At 38.5% G+C, this 19,659-nt stretch overlaps 1 protein-coding gene across 4 annotated transcripts in view; it reads left to right on the forward strand.

Annotated features, from left to right (window-relative positions):
• Positions 1-5,304: 5,304 nt before the first annotated feature.
• The window catches only part of ANO3 (anoctamin 3), a 237,433-nt gene continuing 223,078 nt past the window's right edge, over positions 5,305-19,659 (forward strand). For 2 of the 4 annotated variants that reach the window (XM_068684984.1, XM_068684987.1), the window contains exon 1: positions 5,305-5,495. The gene's annotated coding sequence lies outside the window, so the exon portion shown is untranslated. The remainder of the gene's footprint in view (positions 5,496-19,659) is intronic. The other 2 variants (XM_068684991.1, XM_068684988.1) reach the window with 2 other exon arrangements.

Consider the following 19,659-nt stretch of genomic DNA (forward strand, 5'->3'; position numbering starts at 1 on the left):
TAACGGACCTGAATTGAGTTTTTGCATTTTAGGGAAAAAGTGGTGGAAAAGAAATGCTGCTGTGGTTCATTGCAATAACACATGCTGTAATTATTTACTCAAGGATGCAAATAAAAACTGCGTTTGTAGCCTGAGTACATCATGCTGTATAGGAATCTGGTTAGTACTTGGTGTTTAATAACACTGCTTAAAGAAGTACCTTGTTTCAGAGATTATGACACAATGAGATGAAATATATGAAAGTGCTTCAAGTCTGAGATAAACATGGAGCAATTCCTCTGAAGCAAGTGGCTTCATAACCTGAGGAAGAAACAATCTTTAGGACTGATTTGTTGTTTAGGTGTTCTCTAACTGGGCTGACCTTGCTATTGGAGATGCTGGACAGGTGAATCCTGGAGGGGCTCTAGGTGGGAGAAGAGCAGAATTAGAGAGGATGCTGGGAGACTGTCAGAACACTCTGTGATTGTCAGTTAGCAGCTTGCTGCTGAGCTGTAATCATACTTCAGTGTTAGTATGGAAATACATGTATAAGTCAGTGTAGAAAGCAGCCCTTCAGAAGGGATGGAGTAGGTTTTGGGGTGATAAATGGGCATGGTCTGTACTTGTCATTGGTGCCCTTCCTGTGTGTTATGCTGTTCTGTGCAATTTAAGCAGATGGATGGATAAATCTGTTGCAGATATGGACAGTATCTGATTTCAGCTCTGAAATGGCAGAGGAAGCAGGATTCAAATAATCCCAGATGCCAGTTAGCAGTCTGAAGCCTTGGCATGTTGAGTTGTGCAATTGCTCAGGTGCTCTGGGGTGGTGTTGAGCAGACTGCTGGTGATAACAGGTCTGTGCTAGGGTGCTGCTGGCATGGGCAGCTGCTTCTCATTTGGGCATCTCTGAGAAACCTGTCTGTTGATACTTTACATTGTGGGTGCTCAAATGCTTTTTTAGACCATTAGACCATTGTAACCCATTGTTCTTACCCCAAAGGAGTTGCTAATTACAGCATGAGAAGCTCTTATTTGCAATGTGGAGACTCTGGCCCTCCTATTTCCACAGAGAAATATAAGCAAATATGTGTGACAGAAGTCAATTTAAAGCTTGGTAGTTCAGAAAAGTAGGTCAGCTCATTGCTTCTATCCCCCTCAAAAGTGCTTTTTAAGGCAGTGCCTTTTTTTCAAGGATCAGAAACCCTTTTCCTGTGCAGCCAAGCAATTTTTCCTAATAAACCAGTTAGACATTATTTTCTATTTCCAACACATCCCTGAATTACAGTAATGAGCATTTTTAGGTACACTGGGAAATTTGTTTCATCTTCTGTTGCTCAAAAGGTATTAATGGAAGCACGGGTCTGTGAAGTGTCAACAGGCTGAGGACTTCTTCCTGCATCCATTATCTCATCTGATCTTATGCAGGAGTGTTTGCTTCAACCTCTGCTGCTAGGAGACTGGTCCTTCATTTTATTGATGAATAGCAACTCCCAACTAATTTCCACAGAAATTTTGCTATGGCTAGTTTTAACTTTTTCTAGTATGACCTCTGCCTCTGCTTAGAATCCCTTCCCTAATCAGTCTTTTCATTGTTCCTGTGCGAGGTTGGGATCTATATTTTATCCATTTATGCAGTGTATGCTTTAATATTGAGGGGGCAAGATAAATGGTAATTTGTCTAAGTGTAAAGCTTAATTAAATTTTACATTTCCAATACATTTCCTCTCTCAGCAGCATTGTGAAATGATACTTCAATGGCATTTTAATGGCTGTTTTATATGTACTGTGAGGGAAAGGAATAAATACCCAGTTAATGGTGATCTCTGGATGCTGCTTTTGCTGTAGTGGCTAACCCGAAGACAAAGAATAGAAGGGAAGATGAGAAAAAAAAGTGACAATTAGAGATTCAAGGCAAAAATTTCAAGTCTAACTCTGTTGCAGAATCGTATGTGCCTATGGTTAGGTCAGTGAAAATGTCAAGGTAAGGCCTTAAGACAAGGTAACATGAAAGGAATGGTTGCTGCTATTGTACCAGAACTTGATAATTCCTTCTGCAGAGCTCTCTGAAGAGACTCTGCAGCACTAACCCATTAGAAAGAGCCACTAAAAATGCCTCTAGCTTATTTTCATGTGTATGCATGCCTGAATGGCTTGTAGAAGGATTCTCTAATTCTGTTTTTTATTGTATAATACTTAGTATCAATGTAAATTGTGTAACTTTATGGTTTTATAGGGTGTTCACATGCTGTTGCTCAGTTTTTAGAGCTATTCAACTTGAATGTTTTTCTCTTTAGTCTGTGTTGCATCTACTTAACACTTCAGTGATCTTAAAACATATCAGATTGTCTCCTTCAGTGAAAGGCAGTGTTCCTCTGGAGTACATGCCTTAAAGACTATTAAATCCTCTTGTGTTAATGCTCAAGGCAACAAAGGGAAGTTGGAGGGAAAGGAATTAAATAGCATAAAATATTTGTTTGGTTAGGTAGTTTAAAGCTGAAGAAATTGTTCTAATTGCTTTTTATTTTTTTTTACTATAAATGAAATGTTACAACAGTTCTTGAAGGGGCATATAGTGTGATCTGTACTAGTGCAGAAGAGCATTCAGGGAGAAGCTATGGTGCACACCCAAGGTTGGTGATGAACCCAAATCACTGCAAGTGCATCTTGCAGGGTGTCAGCCCATGCTTGCCCGCTTTTTGGGACCTGTAGAAGATTTTCCTGTCAGCTTGTTACTACTCTCCACCAAAAGGGAAGTTTTCTTTGAAGAAATCTCTGGCAAGGTGAAGTTGAACTTGCTTTTATGTGAGAAATTTTGAACCAGCTGGGGTTTGTAACCTAGGGTTATCAGAACCATCAGCCTGATGTTTCTGAAGGATTTTTCATGCTTGTTCAGCTCTTAAGTGAACTGTTTGGTTATGTTGAAAATTAGCATTTAGACTGTGGGAAGCTTGGAAAGACACTAGCCTGCTCTTGTGTGACATGTTCTGCTGACTAGTTGGGTTTGTGTTGTGAGGTTTGGGACTTCCACTTCTTAAACTGGGTGGGGGGCATTGGAGTCGGTACAAGTGCTTACTTGAGAGTTGTGAAATGACTTGTCAGAGGGAGATTATTTTGACTTAGTGCTATATTAAGACCCCTCCTTTGTCAGCACTTCTTACAATCCTGAATTTATCCCAATAGTTCCTTTCTCTTTCTGTTGTAGCCAAATTGCTTATGTTGCTAGTTTCCATGGAAACTGTTCGGCTTCTTCAGAGCTCAAATGGTAGATGAAAGCCCCATACAGGTAACCTTTGCAGAGCTTAGTCAACTCCTCACTTCGCAGTTAAAAAAAAAAAAAAAAGGCTTACAGGCTCTCAGGAGGATCTCTGTTCGCTTGTTTGTCAGAGCTGCAGAAGACACCTGTCATGGCCTTCTCCAGAAGTCCGGTCTGTGACTAACACTGCCACGGACCACCTTGTGTCTTTGTGCCTGCATGGTTATGCCTCCTGAATTTAATCTGTTGTACTGGCCAAAAGTTAAGTTGCTGGGTGCTCAGAACTCTCCAATCAGTACTGGATTTTGTGTTATGTTAAGTAGAATTGATTATTACTACCAAAGTCTTATAAAAGAAATATTTGTCTGGGGGCTGCACATTGGAAGAATGATTTCAGATACGAAACCTGAATGGAAATATGAATGAGCAGATGCCCTGAAACAGGATTTTTATTCTGGTAGTTGTCAATTCCTGTTCTTTGTATGAGATGTGCAAATCAGAAGCTAATGCAGACAGGTTAATTGGGGAGTGAGCATAATTACATAGTCAGATCAGTGCAAGTAGCATTGGTATTAGAACTGCAGTGTGAAGCCTTGTCTCAGGTGGCCTCCCACCAATACTTTCCATGGAAAAGTTTTTTTTTAAAAAACTGTTGCTTTGTAATTTGGGGTTGAAAACCAAACAATATTTCAATTAGACATAAGACTATCAAAACAATTGAGTGTTCAGGTGCCCCACATGGTGCTGGGGTAATGGTTAAAGAATCCAATGCTCTTTATTTTTCTATGGGCTTACGCTTGCTTTATGATAATTTTACAATGAAGGGCTCTTCTCGGGAAGATAGGAATTTGTCTCAGAAAACCAAGTGGAAGAGCCTGTATCATAGGGATGTGTGCAGGGGCTGATCTTTCAGCTTCTAGAAGATGGGTTAATACTGTGAAAATGTACAAAACTTGTTTTTGAAGTTTGACTAAATCATTCTAATAGGCCAAAGGAAAAAAGTGGTTTGACAGATTTCTCTGCAGTGACAATGAAAAAAAGTTTTTTCCTGTTGTGTAATAGTTCTTGTGAGAATACATGACCAGTTCTGCTCCAAGTGTTCTTTAATGCATGGAAATTATTGCCTTTTTGTTTAATATTCAGTTATTACACAGGTTACTTGCTATGTTGCTTTTACACAGGCTTTTTTCCACCTGAGTTTTGAATGTTCTTATAGATGGAGTAATCTATTCAGTTTGCCCCAGGAGGTTTTATTTAGCACTTTACAACAGAGTGAACTCAAATCGTACCTGCTTTTAAATTTCTGTAGTAGGACAGAATCAGCAGCAATGTAAAAATGAAATGGTCCAAGGAACTGTGGTGTGTTGTACCTTGACACATAAAGCTTGGTTGAAGTACTCAAAGTTGAAATTACTAAAACAAAACATCTTTATCTAGTTGGAAAGTATATATTGTGGTCTACTTCTCATGTATTTATTTGATGTCTAGTGAAGGAAGATATCTTTTTACAATTGAACTTGGTCACCGCTACTCCTTCTCATCCTAAATCGTGTTCAGGAGAGGAATTTCTTAAATGTATTAGGCCATGCATGAATTTATTTTCCACCAGTTCATTCAACGATTGCATAAGCACATTGTCTTGTCAAGGGGTATCAAAGCTAAGAGTGCCATACTTTTCTTGAAATGTCAAATAGGTTTAACACTAGCCTGTTATATAGAAAGGACTCAGGTAAGTGTCTTCCATTTCCTGGGGCTTCATGTATCTCTAGGTGGAAAGGTTATGGATCAAATGCTGCTGGAAGCAAGTTCAATCCAAATGTCAGGACTGTAACTGGGAAAAGAACAAACTGACAATTGCCTTTCAATTTACTGATAAATTTCACCTGCCCTGTCTGATGTAAACCTGGAAGAGCTGTGGATGTTGCATTCCCCAGCTTTCTCTAATGCTTTTGACAAGGTCTCTTAGAGAATCTTAATAGCCAGAGTGGTGAGATAAAGGCTGGCTAGCAGACTTAAAGGATGAGTAGGGAGTTGCTCAAGCTCCAAGGGGCTGTAAACAGGGGTAGAATGGCAAGGCAGTATTTGTTCATTTCCCTTCAGTGTTTCTGGAACAGCATCCGGAGTCCTGTGCTGAGTTCTGTTCTCTACACAGGGAGACTGGTATATTGGAGCAAGTCCAGTGGAGGGCCACCAAGATATCCAGGGGGCTGGAGCAAGTTAGAAGAGTCTGAAAGAGCTGAGCTTCAGCCAGAGTAAGAGAAAGGTAAGGAGCAACCTTAGTGTAATGGGATGAGACAAGGAATGCAAGTTTGAAAATGGGAAACTGCTGTTGGATACCAGCTTCTGTTAACTACAAGGGTGACTGGATGATGGAGCAGGCTGCAAATAAAATCTGAGTAGCTCCCTCTTAGGTTCAAATCTTAGCCAAACAACTGCTTGAACAAACACTGGAGGTCACACGAAAAGTGACATCAAAAGATGCCTATATCTCAGAGTCTGTAATACAAGTGGAACAACAAAAAATCATCCCAAACACCTATAAGAAAGGTGTTCTGTTCATGCTTTAAGTGGGGAGATGACAGGAGGCTACTTGGTTCCTAGAGAAATGTGGTCATTGGTTATGTCAGTTGTCATGCTATATTTTTCATGTTGATTTCTAAAATGGAAACAGATTTTTGAGGGGAATGTTACTGAAGCTGTTTTCCTCAATTCAGTACTCTGCAGTAAAGTCTAATTTTGATTATATTTCTGATGTGAGATTACTCTTTTTCTGGAATTGTGTAGTAGAACAAATGCCCTTGCGTTTTGGAAGGCCTCTGGGCTAATCATGTGTGTTGCATCTGCAAATTTGAGATTATTGCTGGAAGTGGAAGCAGTTTATATTCCTTTATTTTTGATGTGGGACTGAGATGCGGAACATATCCTCCTGTCTTATCCAATGAGCTCATAAAATGCATGTCTGTTTTGCAATTACAATGTAAAGAAGTATATATGTTTTGAAGTGTTTGGGGGAAATCCTGTTAGTGTTTGTCAAAATGAATTGCAGAGAACTTTACCTGATATCTGCCACTTAAGGAGTAGTCACTGCTGGAAATTGGATTTTGGTTTGTAGTTGAAAATTAGCATTGACAACTGCAGTGCTTTGAAGTAGAAAATGAGTGTTCTGTGTAACATGGATATTCTGGATATCCGGCTGTTTTGGCATTATTTAATGACTAATCAGTTTGAAAGACTATGGTTAACTTTGCAACTTGTTCTTTCAGTCATTTCTATCTTGATAGAAGAATTTATGACTTAATGTTGGATTAACTTGCCTTGAAAATTCAATCCAACTGCTATTTCTAATACAAAAATTGTATTTGAATTTGGTATTTTGTATACCAAACTTCCCAGCCTGGTAAGGTACAATGAGTAGTCAAATTAGCAAGTTTCAACTGAAGAGCTACTATTTACATGTCTTTCAATTAAAGACATTAAATGTTTCAATTTACCTCATTTGTTTATTTACAAATAAAACTTCCTTCTGCTACCAGGAAATTGTTTTTTAATCAACCCTCTTGTGATAATTGTGGCTCTACATAGGCAGGTTACTATGGTTAAGCTTATTAGGTGGCTTATCAAAATGTCCAGTACACAAGCAGCTGTAAGAGCAGATCACATTTCACAGGTTTGCCAGCCTCTAGGGGTCATTTAAATTTAAAACTACTGGATATTGAAATGCCATTGTATGGATAATTGAATAATATGGATAAGTGATGCGCTTATCCAAAAACTCTGTAAAGTTGACCACAGAGTCTTGTGTTTTCTCCATGTTTCTTATTCTACCCCATTGTGCTAGACGAGGTGAGGGGTGAACTGCAGTAAGTCTACTTCTCTTGGAGAACCTTGCTTTTTTGTCCCATAGGATTTGAAAGGTCCATCTTCTGTTGAAAAACTGCTTGAGGAAAAGATCTATTTCTCTTCTTCGTAGGTAGCTTGTGATTAAATAAACACTTGAGAGAAAGCTGCTTTAGTGCCTTTTCACACAGTCTACCTGCTGCAAGACATTACGTTGCTTTTTACATTCATCCATGGTAAGTACCCTTAGAGATGAGAAAAATAACTTGAAAACTTCCTCATTAGTTATAATCACTACTCAGTATATGAGCTGACATGATTTAAAGGAAATGCCTTGATATTGCACAATGTAGTTGTTCATTCTTTTCCGCTGCTTAGTAAAAATTGTTTTTAAGAAATAATTTGCATAAAACGACTGAGCAACTATGTACCTAGTATGTGCCTTTTTTTCAACTTGGCTTCATGAAAGGACAGCAACTGAGAAGCTTGTTTTTGTTGTCTGAAAGTACGTTGGTGTTGTGACAGGTCTTTAAACAAGAACGGACTATCTATGAATACTTAAACTTAATGATCAGTCTGAGGAGAGAATCTTTAGGGAGATGCTGTCATTTCCTCAATAAAAGATTAGGGATGGGGGGAGAACAGTATATAAAAGTGTTCTTATTGTAAATGTTTAGAAGAAAACATTATGCTGAATATTGAACATTATGCAGCTGTGGTATTCATTGTAGATGTGGGAAGCCCTTGAGGTTACAAACACTCAAAGAATGAAGTCTGAGAGGAGTCAGAAATGGATGTTGACTGATCTGTTTTGATGAAAGCTGCTTAAGAAAGATAATTATTTGGTTATTCAGCTTCTGGAAGAAGTTAATACTGAATCAGTATTTTCCTTGGAGCCATTTTACTGTATGCTTTTTCGCAATGTCTTTCACAAGATGATTTTCCAAGGCTTGGTTTCCCATTCAGTAGTAACTAGTAGAGATGCAGAGGACAGGACAAGTCTTTAAGAGTGAAGAAGATTGTCAGAGGAGAAAAAACTGTACTGTCCCACTTGAGGGGAAAAAGTGTAGTTAAAGTGAATCACTTCTCCTTTTTCCAGAATAAATGTGGAAATGGCTATTAACACTGATGCTCTGGTGACCGAGCTGATGTGTGGAAGCTGCCTGCCTCAGCATAGATTTTCCATATGCATTTGCCATGTCAATCAAATCCATTTCATTATCTTAAGCACATAAATATTGAATGTTCAGGACTAGGGATATAATACACTTTTACTCTACTTTCATAATAAATTTGAGATAAATCAGAACTGTGAATATTAACTTGGAATATTTCCCCTAAAGGGGAATGGACTTGGTCCAGTGGTGTAGTTCCTGTAGAAATTGCAAAGAAGATGGAGCAAATTGGCAGTGGTTTATGTTACTTGGTTTTTGAACTAAGATTTTCAAAGTGGCCTTGTTTGTGTAAAATGACAGGAGCGACTCTTCTGCTATGTGGGAAGGTGAAATCACTTTTTTTGCAGGTAGCTGCTAGATGACAATTTGCATGAATATTGTTTTGCATTTCTTCATAGGAGATCAAGTACTCTGGAAACAAGCTCACTGTGTTGTGGCTTGCGTTTCTTTGAAATCTGGACAAGCTTGAAAAAGCTGTCTCAGGTAGTTCTGTGCAGAAGCAATTTTAGTACAGAGGCTCATGCAAGATTTCATTTTCTTCAATTTCTAACACTGATTTGCAGAGTTTAGTAGATGATCTGACAGAAATGCTTTAATCACATTGCAGTATTGCAAACCAGTAAAACAGGGATGACAATGTAGCATGTAAAAAGCTAAGCATACAGGCTGTGATGACTTGAAAGACACTTGCTTCATTCACTGAAAAAATGTGTAATGTCTTGCACAAACAGAGACAGGGCCCTGTTTTGGAAAACTAATTGGAGGGGTTTGTGGCTGCTTCAGGTCCTTAAAAGCTCACTGTTCTCCACTGCCTCTTGCTATAAATATTTAAGCATGCACTTCACCTTCTGGAGAAACTGTTTCTGTGGTGACTCTTCTGGGCTAAGCCTCAACAAGGGGTGGAGGAGGGTGCGTGATATTAATGCAAGTGTTGCAGTGTGTCTGAACAGCTGGCTTCACTGCCCACAGAGTATTTATGAAGTGGGTCACTTTACACTGGGAATGGTGTTATGAACTCTTTCTGCAGGGGTCTGTCCTAGATACACTTCCCTTCTAGAAAATATTACTGTCAGTGAATTAAATGGATGAGGGACCAGGAGCTTGTGAAATTCACAGGCAAAACAAAATGGACAAAATTTACAACTCATAACAAGTGTGCAAAACTGCCTTAAAGAAAAAGGGGGGGGCGTAATATTTCAAGTGGAAAAAGTTGCTACACATTTCATACTGAGATCAGATAGAAATGGTATCTGCAGAATAATCTAAAAGCCAAGTGTATATTGGAAATGGTGTGTGCTTCCTTTTATGTGTTTTTTGAGCTCCAAGGAATAACTTAACTGGAAGAAGGTCTATATTTTATAAGGAGGAAGTACTTCAAAACCAGCATGGCAGTAGTATGTTTCCACAGACTCAAATCTTGCATAAGTATCCCAGTATCTTTTATAAAATATTGGTGGTAAATGAAAAGAAAAGCAATAGTGTTCATTAGTGTGAGAAGTTAAATAGTAAGATGAAATATTTTGCAGACATTGTCAGAGTTCAGTTCATTGCAATGCCTTGGGGTTGAAAGGGTAGAAACAGTTCCTCTGCTTACAACAGAGTAAGTTGCAGAGTAAAACTCTCAAATGAAAATGAGGTTATAGATTCTACAGAGTAGTGGTACTATAGCTGATAACAGTACTATCTGATAAATATAATGTGTAGGGAAAAATCAAAATACTTTTAGTCTCGAAATTGATGTGAATGGAAGTTTGTGCTTTTAGTGTTTTTTGAGGAGCAAATTTGGCAGACAGTAGTGGGAAATGAGAAGCAAGGTTGGGCTTTTCAGGTATTAGATGATAGAAAATACTGATTATTCTCAAGCAAGACAACGGCTCAGAAGATTGTTTTGGACCTGCAGTCTAGTCTGCTCATCAACTTCCTTGTTAACATGCATATCTTAGGTGTACAAAGCTGATAATTAAACCTTAATGGTACTGAAGAAGTGCAAGTTACAAATAAGAACAGTGTTTTAAGTGTGGTAAGCCTCCTAAAATACAGGCTAAGACAAATTCTGTTGAAGGGCATCAGGGTGACACCTTGTTAACCTAGGGAAAGAATGTGATATCAGTGAAGTTCCTGGTGAGGAACCAGTATTTTGCTTGTGTACAGGATATGGATTAAAACCATATCGTTGACTGTTTCTTAGGGAGGGGGGAAAAAAGCAGTCTTACATATCGATTGCCACCTTAATTGGAAATGTCTTGCATCTCTATTATAGAGCTTCATATTTTTCTTTTCACAGTACTTTTTCAGGTCATAGCTAAGATGTATAGTTCTGGAAAAGATAAAATTTTTAGCTATGTATTTGTGTTTATTTTGATGTTACTTTATTGCATCAGTATGTGGTTATATCATGTTGTTTTTCTGCAGTGTGTTTTACCCTTATAAGATGAGGGCTTGCCCAAAACAAGCAATAATGGAGTGTAGATGCACCTTTAGCTATTCAAATTAGATATGGGAAATCGAGTACAGTGTAACCTGAACTGATTTTGGCCACTTGAAGATTCCAGGTACTTAAGGATATTGAGAGATAAATCCATGTATTTCCTATATATTTCTTACCTGTGGTTCCAAGCTGTAGTTGTTGACCAGGTTAGAAGGAAAATGTCAACAGACCATGCAGACTGAGAATTAACAGGGATGTATATGTAAGAGCCAAATGGGGGAAAGCTGCTTGATTTTCTTTATAGATCATGAGATTATAAAGCTTATTAGGACCTAGTATTGCAGAACTGGATGCTTTTTTTTCCTGTGCTTCCTTCAATCATTTGTAATGACCATGACACTTTTAATTCTTTTTAGAAGAGATCCTTTGTCATCTTGATGACTCTGCCACACTAGTTTCTATTTGTAGGAGTTAACATAAGATAGGCTGTTGACCTAGAAAATAGGAGAAATTGCATAGTGCATTCCTAGAAAATATACCAAATCCATCTAAACACCTGATAGTCTTGATTGATTTCTTACTCCCTATATTCTGAAAAAATTGTGCTATAAAAATCATACGTTGATGAATATATCCTTATTAGCATACTTTTGAGATGTAGGATATTGTATGATTAAAATGCAACTTGGCGCTTGGAATATTAGTTCTATAAATGGAAGTTCTATTTGGGAAACTCCACTAAATATTCTACTTTTGCACATAACTCACAGGTTTAAAAAAGCTTCAGTAGTTTAAAAATAGGAAAAAAATTGACTTTTCTGTAAGATTGACAAGATAGCAATTCACTGCGTTTCAAGAAAATGTTAATATTCAGGCAGTAGTTTTCAAGCAGCAGTGTAAACTTTGCTCACCTGAAGGAATTCACTTCCACTTCCTTGGCAGGGATTCAAATTTTTACTTATTGTGCCTGCTTTATTTGGCAAAGTCTAACAAACACTTCTTTTAATGCCAACACCGTATTGCATTTGCCACTTAGTGATGATCTTAACTGATAAAACAATGAGATATAGAACAGTCATGCCCGTATGCACAGACTTGCCTTGGTCTATTGCAAATGGTGAATCGCTAATCTACCTCCAGATGAAGGGTCCATCTGATCCATAGAGGTGCATATGGACGTCTTTGCTTTATAAGGATTTCATCAAAATAAATGAATTATCAAAGGAGGAAGAGAATTCCTTTCCTCTACGTGTTACATTTGCAAATAATCAAATGTAAAATACTGCTCTACAGGTCAGTGAATGCTATTAAGGTGGAGGACCAGAGCTGTCTGTAACTGTGCTCTCATTTGTTTTGTATGGCTCTACCAGTAGGGGAGTGGAAGAAGATCAAGTGCCTGTGGCACTTGGAGGGGGGTGGGGGAAGCGTTCTTAGTTTGAATGATATCAGCCTTAATTCATGGCAACTTCAACATCCTAAGATGGTCTCTCAAATACTTCTGTAGATACCAGTTAAATGCTTACTTGCATTTTTCACAATTACTGCAGGTGAAAAACTCTACCAGCTTTAAGAGCAGTCTTCCATTGTCAACAGCCTTTCTGACAGGTACTGAAGTAAACTGACACCTCAAGCCTTTCTTCTTTACTTCCAGCTGTTAGACATATGAATGCTGTAGTGTCATGTGGTATGTGCTTACTATCCAGCTGTGCTGTAAATTGCTAAATAATGTCCTGAAGTATTTTCAATGACAAAGTGGAATATGGAATAATGACAAATATGAGTATACACTGAAATATGATGAAAATGAATCTAGTAGCAAAAGCAGTTGCTAGCTTGGAAGATGGGGTATGGTGTCACAAAATGAGAAGAACGGTACCTAATGCCAGTATCTTCAGTGCTATGAGAATTGTATATGTAAGTCAGCTAAAGAAATAGGCTGTTCTGCAGTGTGCAAGAGCATTGGGAAATGTCCACTCTCAAAGAACTCCAAGTGCAGTGCAGAGGAACGGCTGTTCCTTGTCCAGGCAGTGATACTTGGCTTGTGTACTATCACTTCAGTTCTTTCTGTTGCCTGTAGTGTACATGTATTCCTTGGTGGCTGGATTTAAGCTTCCATGAATAGATGATTGCTTGCTACTTCTGAATTCCTGCCATGTGGTTGCAAATGACTAAATATTTTGTAGGGGAGATGGTTGGAGCTTGTTGCTGGAGCTTGTAATGGAGAACAAGAATCTATATAAGCATCTTTTTTGTGGGGGTGGTCAAAACCCTTAATGACAAAACTTCATATAACTTGGTGCATTGCTTGGGTTTGATTAGAGTTGGCTTGCTTATGGAAGTGTTTATAACTTTAGGTTATTTAGTAAATGCTAAGCTTTCAACGGACCGAGGTTGCTAATAGAATCTTATTATAGGAGAATTATTTTGTTTAATGTATTGAGTCAGGTGATGCTATGGACAAACCTTATGAAGTGAGTTCAAAATGTCTATATATAAAATACTAGCAAATGTCCTTTAACTGTTAGCCAAGAACTGAGTGCTGCATGAGTCTCTGGATGGATTTATCTATCATTTAGTTTAAACTCGTGTGTGACAACTCTGTAAGTAAATAAAACTGGTTCAAATGTATTTAGTGATAAATTGCAAAGATTGTTAAATGGAACTTGGGGAAAACTAAAAGGGTTACTAAATATCCTTTCTTGTAACAAAACATTGACTCACTGGGTTTTGCAGTTAAACCATTCTTCAAATGCTTTAGCTGAAACTGCAGACATCATAAAAGGTTTTCGAGAAACACTGACCAAGAAGGAAAAAAAAAGATGCTTGAACAGTATGTTGAACAGTAAATGGCTTGGTTCTTAGTTTTATACGCTTGTTGATTTATACTTGGTATTACAATTTTTGGCCAGCTACTGAAATCCTAAGAAACAAGAAAGATCAGCAGCCTTTTTCTGGCATGATTTTTCTTTGCTGTCACTTTCCTGTGGCAAGCAGTTTAGCAATTCACCCTTATTTCTGTATAAAGACATAGTTCTATAGTTGCATCCTTTAATAGTCAGGGATAAATTTAGGGATACACTTAAGTAGTGCACACCATATGGTGGAATTTGCGTTTATTATGGAAAGCAAAAAAAACCAACTTCCTATACTGGTGTAGTGGCTCTCATACACACATGTAAGCATAAGCTTTATTGAGATGCAAGTTGATGAGACAAATGTGTATCTAGGTTAAAATGAACTTATTTCATGAACTGCAATTTCCTCTCATTAAGAGCAATTGCTGAATGTCTGAATGTCAAGCCAGCATGAGGCAAGGATAATCGTGGGGGATAGTACTGTGAATAAGGTAAATCCTCCTGGAGAACACAAGTCAAGAGACTTCAGTGGGAGGTAACCAGTGTACAGTAAATCTATGCACAGCAAATAAATGTGATGGAAGGGGGCACATCCAGTACAAATGGTGTAAGACATTGTTCTGGGAGTGCTTGCCATTGTTATTGGTGAAACGGTACAGATGAGTTCTTCAAATACCGGATGGGAGATGAGAATAACTGGTGAGTTAGAAATGCAACAGTGAGTGGTATAAGCAAGGGGTACTCTTTTTTACAATGCATGCTTTATACTTAGTCTTCTAGTCTGAGCAAAATGAATGGATGTATTGAAATGGCAATTTAGCTTCTAGTTAGCTCTTAATTTTGAAAGATCTTTAGAGGGCCTTCAGCTGTACATGCAAGCCAGGAACATTTGTACTACCTCATGTGGGAATCTACTCTGATTCAACTGTCTGTACTAATCTCTTTGCTTGGTTTTCATCTTGAAAGTAAAACTAGCCTATTCATCTGGGTTTTTTGCATTATTGTAAGTGGGACTGTGAAGAAAGTTCCACCTGACAATGATGATGAACTTAGCCAATTAACTTGTCATTAAAAAAAACTTTGGTTTAGAATCACTTCAGAGACTGCTTGTGCTCTGCATGTGAAATGCAGTTAAATGTAAATGTCTCGTTAGTTGTCACTGAATCAGCATGAGCAGTAGTAACCCTTTTGTTACATATTGGGATGAAGATACAGGGTTTTCTCTGCGGAGTTATCAGGTGACTGAGCTGTCAATGGAGTTGGTCAATTTATTGGTCTATTTTTTTAATAGGCCAAGGGCAGTATTCTGTACGTATGTCTAGTGAGGTACTACCTTGCCTGTCGTTGTATTGTCAAATATTTTAAAATAAAATTCATATGTGCAGGATACTTTTTCTGTACTTTATGCAGTGAGATTATGCCTGTGATGTACAACAATTGCTAATAGAACAGTGTTCAGAGTGTAAATCCACGCGAAAGTGGGGAAGTATGGATGCTTACAGTAAATATAACAAACTAGGTGAAAATTTCATAGTTTTTAAGTGATTAAAGATTTTTTTCTGCCAGAAGTCTTGAGCTTCCAGAATGTGTTTCCCAAGTAAAAGTTTGTAGCTGTGCAGTTTTCACACCTCAATATTTCATAGGTGCAAAAGAAATGCAGGAGTAATTGCTTTGTCAAAAGGCAAACTGTCCAAGACCATCATTCTTGTATTCAGCAGGCTCTTGAATGATGTTACATAGTTCATGTCCTTTTCCAGGTGCTACCGTGTAATCTTGTTCTTACTGACAGATGGCTTATCCATCTATTCCTGAAATGTCACTTTATTGGCGTACTTGCCAGTTGAATACAGAAAGACAGAAAGCTTATGTGACTACTTAGCCTCAGCTTGTGATGAGTTACAGTCATCATGAGGAGGCTTAGGGATGTCAGAAATACTTGTGTTTTTTCTGGGTTTAAGTGAGATTCTAGGCCTTTAGTCACCCAAAATGAATTCACTGGTATTGTGTCCATAGCTGCTGTTTTTGTAACTCAGTGCAGTTACATTTCATTACTCACTGTTTGTTTTGCCTGGCTCTGATGCAAGGAGTACAATGTCTTGTTGTCTTTTCAGTCTGGGTGGGTAGTTCAGATGGCTTTTTTTCTATCTGAAAATGCACAAATTAGGCACTTGAACTGCTGAACCTAAGAGATGAGAGATGATTAGCCTTTTGTCTAAGCATATGTGAGAAGACAGGACCTTAGGCTTTGAGTTGGATGGACTCTAATATTTAACTGTAGATTCCAGGCTGTGAATACTAAACAAGAAGCCTGTAGTTTCTCTCCCACAAATTTACTGCCTCATTCTCCAGGAGTTTTTTGTTGCCTTGTTGGAGAAGGGTTCCCTTTTCTAATGATGTACAGGCTTTGGGTTGTTCACAGCTGGGTGTTGTGGGTTGTGCTACACTTGTTGGTCATCATTTAAGAATGGTGAAAAATGACAAGTAGCAGTTGAGCTGGACAATTTTCAACCTCTATTTGACTTAGAGGTACTTGGGCTTCTGTGGGGGGTTGGGATAAGTCCGACTGTGGTGTCTTCAGCTTGTAACCATGATTTGTCAGCGCTGTCTGCAGTATCTTTGAGGAGGAGGCTAAATATTAAGTATTTTCAATTAAAATATTTTACTGTAATGTGTAAAGAGAACTTATATCCAGTTGAATGTGTGGTAGTTAAATACCTCTCTGAAAATGTTAGTAGTCCATTAGGCAAATGGTATTTCCATATGGCGTATGTATTACAGCTGACCCAGATACGAGGGCTACAGGGAGCAGGGAGAAAGTGTTCCAGGGAAAAAAGCATAGTAACCCTTGCATAAAGTACCGATGTTATGGTGACAGACAACTGGTAAGAGGCTGTAAGCTGAAGACAACTCAAGTTGAAAACTAATCTCTTCCTTACTGATGCAAGGGAAGGAGTTAGTTCAATTCCATACTTTCTGCTCAGGTAGTATCTACTACCAGTGTAATCAATATTAACTCCTGCTATATCCTATTTACAGGCCCAGGAATACTTTCTGTCAGTTGATAGAATCAATAAGCTCTTGACAGATAGTTCTCGAAAGAGGTACCTGCCTTTCAGTATGCATATTGTGTGGGGCTTTGTTAGATAATGGAGATGCCATGCTGCAAAATTACCATTGTAATAATGACTGCATGTTTCATTCTAGAGAGTCGTGTTCAACTATGCTTCAGATCATTTTTCTTATCTCAAACAACTCTGCACTTAAAATACTTGAGCACTGGTATCCTGGTTGAATTTCTGTTTTGCTCTCTGTATTATGTTTTACAGCAGTTGTGTTGTGATTTGTTTTAAAATCAGTTGTGCTTTCCACCTTCTATCCCTTAATCTGGCTGGGGGGGCGGCGGGGGAGTTTAGCAGTTGCTTTCATTAAGTGTTGGTTATATGAAGACATCTCATAGGCTGTACATCTCTGGCAGATGTATTGCTCTGGTTCCTTTGGTTTTTTCCTTTCTCCTCTTTAACCTTTATGCCCTGTGCTCTTTTCAAAAGTTTACATTCAAGTTAATTTTGGGAGGCATCATAGGGAGGTAGAAAGCAGGGGAGGACTGAGTCAAATGTTAATATTAGAACTAAAAAGCTGTCTCCTTAAAATAAAAAAAAAAAAAGCTTTGTTCTACAGTTGGTAGAAGATGGCTACTATGCTTTACTCTTCCTAAAGAGGAAGGTGCTTTATCCTCCTCTTGTGATTTTTGCTGAGTTCAGTGGTGCATCTGCTGAGCTGCAAACAGACTAAATATGTTCCCGTCAGTCAATTGTTACATAAATGATAATAGTTATGTTAGATATTGAAACACGTAATTTTCTGTTATAAAATTACATCCCATTGATTCAGCCATCATGAAAAATCAAAAACCAACAGCATCTCTCAGATGGATTGAAGGACTAAGATGATGTTATGGTAGTCACTGTTAAGGGCAGGAGGGAGGGAGGAGAAAGTGTTTTTAGCACAGTCTTGTAACCTTTTTGGAGTACTTCTGCCTATGAATTAATCTTCATGTTAATTGCATAATCCGGGTCACTGCTACCCAGCTTTGCTCAATCCAAATGTTGTTTTTCCCATGCTTTCCTCCCTCATTTTTCCTGTTCACCTCCATGTCAGATTTTGGTCATGGAAACTGCTTTCCAGGCTGCTCACCTTGCTGGTTTACCACAATGAGCTCATGGTCTCTGTTTGCAGCTCAGAGTTGGTGGTCCTACCTGAAGTGGAAAAGGATATGGACAAGTGGATGATGCTGCTTGCAGTTTCCTTGTTCAGCCTGGTGGTAGTAACATCCCAGGTGAAACAAGGACCTGAGAGGGCAAGCTCTCAGCCAGCCAGATGCTCTGGTCACCTTTTTGCTACTGGAGAGCTGCTTTGCTTCTCCTTTGCTTCTGCTGTGAGATGGCTTTTTACTTTTTCTGAAGCACTATTTTATCCTTGGTTTTCAGGTTGCATATGCAGGCCATGATATGAGCTTGTAATTAGAAGCTATTCACTTAATTAGATATTTGCTTTAATGCATAAGCTCCAGTGAAAGTTCCTCAGCAGTGACAACAGCATAAATACAACTCTTGTGAAAATCAACATGCTAGGCTTTAATCTTAGTAACTACACTCTAGAGCACAAAAACAGGTATTAAAATGCCAGTGTATGGAAAGCCCTCAGGAACTTTGTTCCTAGCTTTCTTTTTTCAGGTTTCAAAAAAGAAATGGTTTGCTTTAACAAGAAGGTTTAATGCAGGAGTCATTTGTGTACGGTTTTCCACGTGATGTTCCTTTTTACAACTTTTCTGTAAACTTTTCTTCCACATACACACAGATGTTTCTCATGTGCATGTTACCTAGGGGAAAATGGTGAAAGGTGAAAACTTCTCCAGAACAAGGAAAAAGTAACTTGCTTTCCACTTTGTTTTCTGATGCTGCTATGAACTTACTGCCACACTTGGATGTGATATGTGCTTGCTACTGATGTAGTCTGTCAACTGTAATTACATTTTTGTGTGTGTAATAAAAGGCTGGGTGTCATGGTTGTATTATTTTTTCCTTTTGTTAGGATTTACATTTCTTAAAAATAGGAAAGATTTAATGAAATAGTAAAATTTTTGAGAGCTTCACATAAAGCATGTTCAGAGAAAGGTTCCCCAGAACTGTGAAGCCACAGCTACGCAGCTACCAAAAGCACAAGGGATTTCCTGCTTGGGGTGGGATGAGGGATGAACTCTGAGCATCCCTAGGGAGTTGGGTGTAAACCTGGGCTTGGCTCTATGTGCTAGAGCCAAGTACATGCTCTAATATTCATTGTATTACCCATGTATTTTCTGGGTGGTGTAGACCATCTCAAGCCCTTGGAAGCTTAACCTTTGAAATTTTCCCTTGGGACAAGGGTTGTGCAAATACAGGTTGTTAATTAACAAAAACAATACAGCCTATAGGGCTGTGCCCCTCAGCCTACAGCTCTGTAATTCCTAGGGACTGTAGTAAATAATGCAAATATTGTGCAGAGTTCCTCTCAAATACCAAACTCAAGACTGACTGCCGGAACACCTCCCTGTGTTCACTTTCATGATTTACTGCAAGATGTTGTATGCTGAATACTCTTTTAAGAAAGCCGTCACAGGATTATCTTCTCTTGATGCTTGCACTGATGCAGAAGGAAGCCTCAGACATCTGAGTGTAATCCCAGTTTGTCACTACAGTTTGTACTTGAAATTTCTTGACTCAAGATGTCAATCCTGTGTGCAAAACAGGTGTAAAGAGCAATTCATTATGCTTCGGGAAAGAGATTTGCCTTACAGATCAAGGAACAGCCTGGAATCTGTGTTTTCTTAAACAAATTGCATGCTAACATCCCCTCTGAAAATGTGCTGAGAGCTACAGCTTTGAGTAGTGTCAGATCAAGTGATTTGCATGGCTTCTGAGTATGTCAGGCACAGTTTTCTTCACCGTTTTTCCAGTCTCAAGTAACGTGCCTTCTAAGGGAACTAAACAAAAGAACTTAGGAAGATATTAAATTCCAAGTATGATTAACTATGGGTCAGTGATCTGATAGCTGAATTGGATGGAAGAGTAGAAATTGACTCTAAAAGTGCTGGCA

This window comes from Anas acuta, chromosome 5 (genome assembly GCF_963932015.1).
Source record: "Anas acuta chromosome 5, bAnaAcu1.1, whole genome shotgun sequence".
Classification (NCBI taxonomy): domain Eukaryota; kingdom Metazoa; phylum Chordata; class Aves; order Anseriformes; family Anatidae; genus Anas; species Anas acuta.